General features: G+C 31.6%; 1 long non-coding RNA gene across 1 annotated transcript; it reads left to right on the plus strand.

Moving 5' to 3' along the window:
• The first annotated feature begins 296 nt into the window (after positions 1-296).
• On the plus strand, positions 297-4,197 carry LOC114257259 (uncharacterized). The gene is made up of 3 exons (XR_014358364.1): positions 297-674; positions 3,669-3,758; positions 3,942-4,197. It is a non-coding gene; the product is annotated as an uncharacterized LOC114257259 (long non-coding RNA).
• The last annotated feature ends 3,015 nt before the right edge of the window (positions 4,198-7,212 follow it).

Consider the following 7,212-nt stretch of genomic DNA (forward strand, 5'->3'; position numbering starts at 1 on the left):
ATCACCAATTGAAGTAAATACACAGTGTTTTAACTCTTATGTTTCTAAATTGTATTTCCCAAAAGGTTCATTAACGTGTGCATATTTGGATAAAGATTGATAACTGGTCATATAAATTTCCTTGAGTTCATGATTTATAAATCAATCATAATACTACCACAGCATCTTAATTTTATAAATTCTGAAAGCGTAATATGTTTACAAAATTTGTTAGTAAATAAAATCCTGAGTTTTTCTGAACTTTGGTGAGCTTTCATTGGTCTCAATTATGGTTGGTTTCAGTAAAATTATATGTACACTACTAGAAATATGACTTTTTGCGTCTATTTTTTTGCGACGGATTATTTAACGGTCGCAAAAAATCATTTTGGAACATCAAAAACTTATTTTACCATCTCATTTTTCTGTCCCAATCGTGTTCTTCAAAAAATAAAAAAATAATAAAAATCAGTATTTATTTCCCAAATCTGAGCTCTCTTTCTCTCCCTCTCAATTCCCTTTTTTTTTTCCTTATTTCCCAAATCTGAGCTCTCTCTTTCTCTCCCTCTTAAAATCTGTCTCTCGCTCGAATCTCACAGCCTCTCTCGCTCGAATTTGTCGCTCGAATCTCTCGCTCAAATCTGTCGATCGATTCAACTTTCTCAATTCCACAGCTGTTGAAGATTTCATAATCGGTAAAGCCTAAACACATCTTCATCGATTCTACTGGTACAGTTCAGCTTTTGATTTTCATTTACAGATGATCATAGCAACCTATATATAAATTTCACTGTCTACTTATCTTCCCTTTTGTGGATCGAATTCTGGAATTATGATCCAGAGAGTTTGAATCTGAAATGATTTTTTTCTACATTTAGAATTAATTTCTCTAGTGTTGCAACCTAGATATGAATTTCATTGTCTGCTTGTCTTCATTGTTTGTGGATCAAATTCTGGAATGTATATCCCTCTTCCTGATATATATGAATATATATACAACAAAACATGCAATTAGGTATGAGAAGTGAACAGATGAAGCAGAAGTACCTAAAGAGTTTTATAGCAATCATAACTGTTAGGCAATGAATCAGCTATGAACCGAAATGTGCGAATTAGTCTATGCACTTGATTTTTATTCCTATTAATATACTTGATTTTCATTCCTATAAATATACTTGAGTGTATTAGTCTAGGCTGATATTTATAACTGTGGTCTGAATACTCTTTTGCAATTCATATTAAGGTAAAGCAATCGAAATAGAGAATCTCCTTGAAGTAGAAAACTTGTGCAGAAGGATTTGAATGGTGTGTTTTTCTAAAAAAATTTCCCATTACTATCTTAAGGTGAAACTCTGATCTGCTTACATCTGTTTAGAAAGAGAATTTTGATGGGGCAGTGGGATTTACTCATGGAGGACTAGCTGTAGTGGCTAGAGGACCTTGCTGCTAGAGAAGTGTTGCATCTGTTAGCTGAGATGAGGTTCTCTTCCATTGTCCTTGAAGGAGATCCCCAAGTTATTATCCACTTGGCTTCTGGGAAATGGTCAGTGGCTCAAGAGTTGGATTGATCATTTATGATATGAAAGTTGAACCTGAGCCCCTGAATGGGATATGAGTTCGAGATGTAGAGAGATGTAGGCTGCTTAGTAAATATAGTATAGCTGCTAAAACTGAGATAAGTAGGCTTTTGTACCTATCTAGGGGCCATCTAGTCTCCTAATTAAGGTGAATGAGGTGCCACCTCACCAATCAGCAGTTCTTTTCACACTTCCACAATTCCCCCCTCGTATTCTTTCCTTGCAATCAGCAATTTGTTTTTGTCCCTATGTGCTAATACACTCACATTTCATCCATGTTTTTGTTCTTTATATCCCAAACATTATAAATTTTTTACTACTTTTGTGCAATTAGTGAGTTCCAAGCTTTTTACTAACATATATATATTTTTAGTTGTGTAAGCAGATGTTTGTCAAGGATTTGCTGAAGGATATGATTTTGGATAAGTTAGATGGTAAAAAGTACATATTTAGCCAACCCAAAGTTGTTGCCTTCTACTTGATATGATTTGTGCAAAATAGCATATAACTTGGAAGGCCCTAGTTCCTATCAAGGTAAAATTTAGTGTGAAGTTCAGTGCCATCCATATCAAATACAATACAAACTTCTTTGTATAAGCCAAGGAAAACCAAGATTTTTCATTAATAATCATTTTATAGCCAAATCTCAGAATTTTCCTATGTAAACCTTTTAATACCGTGTCAAATCAAAGTCAATATTTTCACAACAAATTGGCGAAATCATTTCACATTAAAGTACTAGTAAGTTTCTTAAAACTACCTACCTATTTCAAAATAGTGCTCATGTGGCAGTTTTAAGAAATATTTTGAAATTAAACAAATATTTTCTACTATACAGGTGCTGGCTTGTTCTTATTCCATGGTCTGGGATTCACATTTCATTGCCTATTGTATATTAATTTGGGGCTGTAAACCAGCTTCAATTTGATCCCTGACCACCTTAAAACTGTCACTTGTGAAATATATTAGACTTGATTGTACTTTGTTAATTTCTCTTAGTTACAAATTCACAATAGGTTTGCTCCATGCCTTTGCTTAGTTACAAAGTCACTCTAGGATGATTGAGCTCAACCACCAGTCTGATAAACTAGTCCAAAGAAACTGATTTCATGTGGCTATGTCCACGGGGGTTCAAATGCTGAGCAAAAACTGTTGTTCCAAGTTACTTTGGGTTTTCTAGAAATTGAGAGCAGCTTTAAGCAAACACCACTTTCCTTTTTATCGCTCGTGCATCATTGCTAGCAGTAAGTCAAGTGAGATATCCAAGAAAACAACCCAATTTGGAATTCCTTCGTTAATCATCTATGACATTATTATGGACGTTATTGTTGTTGGAATTTAATCCTTAGCCATGCTTTTGTTCTGGTGATTTCAGTCAAAAGCAATGGTAAAATGACAAAGCTTACCTGATGATATTTTGATAAGCTGGCTCATCATCTGTAAGAATAGTAACCCTCTAGGCGATTTCAAATCATTTTTTAGGGGAAAAAAAAAAGGAAGAAAAAAAAGAAACACTCACTAGAACAGAATATGCACTCAAATAGTGGCATTTTTTATTTGAATTTGAATACAAACCAGAAAGGCAAGAAAACACCACCACGGACCACCCTTGCTTCGTCTAGCTCACCTTCATTCATTTGAAACTCATACATACATATATATGGATATGGTAGAGAGTAGGCAATGTCTAGAGCAGGGGTAAAGGCTAGAAAAGTAGATAGCTAAACCAAGAGGGGGTATTGTTAAGTTAAAAGACTTTTAAGCGACACAAGTGCAGCCATCGCCGCACTTGCAGCCGGCAGCAGTGGTGACGCTGTTGGTGCAGGTGCAGGGGTTGCAACCACAGTGCTTGCCACGAGCACTTCTTGTGGTCTACTACACTGGGATCATCCCCAGTAGACGTGATTGCAATCAGTGCTCTTATAATATATGTGACCCGTGTGGCTAGGGTTACAAACAGACATGGGATAGGTATCAAGTGAGTTCAGCAAGTTTGTTCTGTCTTCTGTGGAGATCTTGATCTTGAACAAAAGTAGACGTCTTTATTGCCATACTAACCCTTTTTTGTTTTTAGTTTACCACATGATTTTTATAAGAAATGCATTATTACAGCTTCTGGTCAACAAGACACTTTATGAGAAAACCATAGCAAGTGGCTTTGGCTCAGTTCACTTTCTTCTGGATGCTTCTAAACAGCAGCAAGTGAGTTGATGATTTTATTTATTTATTCATTTTTTCTGCTAGAAGATAGAGACAGGTGTTTATAAAATAAAAAATAAATAAAGAAAAGAAAAAGGAAATGATTGAGAAGATGCTATGGGTTGTTCCCTTCTTTTCTTTCTTATTATTTTTCGGTCTGATTCTTTTCCTTCTCTCAATATGTAGTGCAAGGAAGCCATATTGGCTTATGCAATCTTGCTTAAAGCAGAGACCGGCCAGGTTTGTCTTGTTTTCTCCATTTTATATTTCTAATCAGTGAAACAATTGAACACTGCAAATGCTGAATGGAATTTGATATTTGTGATCATTTAATTAATTATAAATTACTATATTTGAACTTGTTAAATGGTTGTTTCTAGATTCTATTTTCAATCAAACAGAGAAATTTATTTGAAGGTACTTTTGTTAGTCCTTTAGAAAAGCTAAGAAAGAACAGGTCACAAAAGATTATTCTAATTGCTTGGGAAGGGTTAGAGCTATGAACTTAAATTGAATTTAAGAGCAAAAATAAAATGTTTACTTTCTTTGGTTCTGATTGGAAAAATTTATGAAGGCAATGGAAGGGTTGTGCTGGTCAATTAGCGAGTGTTCCAAGAAATGGAGAGCGGGCACAAGGGCTCATAGAAAGAGTGAGCCTTTTCTTTTCTTTTCTTTTCTTTTCTTTTCTATATAAAATATATATTTTTTATGGTGAAATCGATTGAAATTAGATTGATGTAAATTGATTTACAATATTATTATTGCTTGCAGGCTGCCCAACATTTAATGAAGTGAAGATGCATTTATATTGTTGAGAAGTTTTGTTGTCGTAGAGAGAACACACTATGTCTATTAATTATGTCTTCCAAAATTGAGTTGATTTTCTTATTGAGTGCTATGAATGGACTTCGTCTACTCAATTTAACTGTCAGATTTAGTGATTCATGTCTTTCTCTAGTTTTCTTTACCACAACAATATTTATCACAGTAATGTTTCTCTTTATTTTGACCCTATATTCAATCTTATTTATCATATCAATGTTCAAATTTTGCAGGCCCGTAAAGATGCCACTCAAGTTGTTGCAAATTTACAAAGACAAGAAGTTCTGTCACGGCTGATTGCTTGTGATTACTTGGAGGCAAACATAGAGCTTTTCCCTCATGTTTCTATATATATGTCATATTTATATATGGTAATACAAATATTTTATACTAGTAACAATCAAAGTCGTTATTCCTTTTTTATTGATGCAGGGGATGAAGAGTCAGTGTGATGAGAAAATGTCCGATTTTATCTTTTGTAAGACAAGAACAGTCTATACAAAAATAGTAAGTTTATTCATATGCTTGTAGCGGTTTATGAATTAATTTGTGTTTTTATTTTTTAGGTCAGAAATTCCTAGAAAGATGCAAAATATGGTCAAAGTATTTCCGCTACTTAGACTGCTCCCATACCAATTTGTAATTATTCAGGCTATGTGGTTTCTGCTTTTAAGACCAATAAGCTTTATTGATCCTTATTTGTTTTATAGTTTTTAGTGGGTTATATGTTGATATCATATGATTTTGATTGTTCATATAATATTCCATTTTATCATTTATGTGATCCTTACTGCATTGTTACATATTGTCTTCTTTTGTGGTGTTTTACTAATATTTGTGTGGAGAATCAAAATAATTATGTCATTTTTGGTGGCTGTGGGGAAAGGATTGGGGGCAGTTTAACAACTGGATAAATTACATTATTTTTGGTGTGATCTAAATGTAAGTTTATAAATTAATTGGTAAGTTTATTCATATGCTTCTAGTTGTTTCTAAATTAATTTGTTTTTTTATTTTTCAGGTCAGAAATTTCCTGGAGAGATGCAAAATATGGTTAAAGAATTCAAGAACTTAGTTTTTTCAAGTTTTTTTTTTTAATATATGTAATCACAGTTAAATTTTTTTTATTAATTTCTTTGTATATACTTTTAAACATTTAACATTCATTTATGAAATATATGATATTATTTCATTTAATATATGGTTGTGATTCAAAATATAGTATATAGTGTGTATTACATTATTCAAATGCGCGTGCAAAAATAATATTGATTATTCTTTAAATGTCAATTTTTTTATCACATGTTTTATTAGTTATTAATCACACTTAAAAGGTGTGATCTAAATATTTTTAATCACACTTAAAAGGTGTGATCTAAAGTTTTTAATCACACTTAAAAGGTGTGAACTAAAGTTTTTAATCACACTTAAAAGGTGTGATCTAAATGTTTTTAACCACACTTAAAAGGTGTGATCTAAATATTTTTAATCACACTTAAAAGGTGTGATCTAAATGTTTTTAACCACACTTAAAAGGTGTGATCTAAATGTTTTAACCACACTTAAAAGGTGTGATCTAAATATTTTTAATCACACTTAAAAGGTGTGATCTAAATATTTTTAATCACACTTAAAAGGTGTGATGAAAGCATTTTTTAATGACACTTAAAAAGTGTGATTAAAAATGACCATTTTTAATCACACTCTTAAAGACCACACTTTAATAAAACTTAAAAGGTGTGATTAAAAAACATACATCACACCAAAAAAGTGTGATCTTTATTTATATTTGTAGTAGTGGTGGTTTCTTGAATGAACTTTCATTTTAAATTTTATGCAACTTTTATTTTCTTTTTTATTTAACTTCCATTTTTATTCAACTTCCTTTTCTATTGAATTTCCTTTTTTATTTAATTTTCAAATAGATCGTTAAGGTGTAGAGGTTTCTTGAACGAACATCCATTTTTAATTTTATGCAACTTCCATTTTTATTTTTATTCCACTTCCATTTTTATTCAATTTCCTTTTCTGTTCAATTTCCTTTTTTATTTAATTTCCAAATAGATCGTTAAGGTATAGCGCTGTCTTGAATGAACTTCCATGTTTGATTTTATGCAGTTTCCATTTTTATTTTTATTCATCTTCTATTTTTATTAAATTTCCATCTCCATTCAATTTCCTTTTTTCTTTAATTTCCGAATAGATCGTTAAGGTATAGTGGTTTCTTGAATGAATTTCCATGTTTAACTTTATGCAGTTTCCACTTCTATTTTTATTCAACTTCTATTTTTATTCAATTTCCATCTCCATTCAATTTCCATTTTTTATTTAATTTGCAAATATATCGGAAAGGAATGGTGGTTTCTTGAATGAACTTTCATTTTTAATTTTATGCAACTTCCATTTTTATTTTTATTCAACTTCCATTTTTAATCAATTTCCTTTTCAATTGAATTTCCTTCTTTATTTAATTTTCAAATAGATCGTTAAGGTGTATTGGTTTCTTGATTGAACATCCATTTTTAATTTTCTGTAACTTCCATTTTTATTTTTATTCCACTTCCATTTTTATTCAATTTCCTTTTCTATTCAATTTCCTTTTTTATTTTATTTCCAAATATATCGTTAAGGTATA

This window comes from Camellia sinensis, unplaced genomic scaffold, assembly GCF_055761805.1.
Source record: "Camellia sinensis isolate YWXY unplaced genomic scaffold, ASM5576180v1 Unanchor2, whole genome shotgun sequence".
Classification (NCBI taxonomy): domain Eukaryota; kingdom Viridiplantae; phylum Streptophyta; class Magnoliopsida; order Ericales; family Theaceae; genus Camellia; species Camellia sinensis.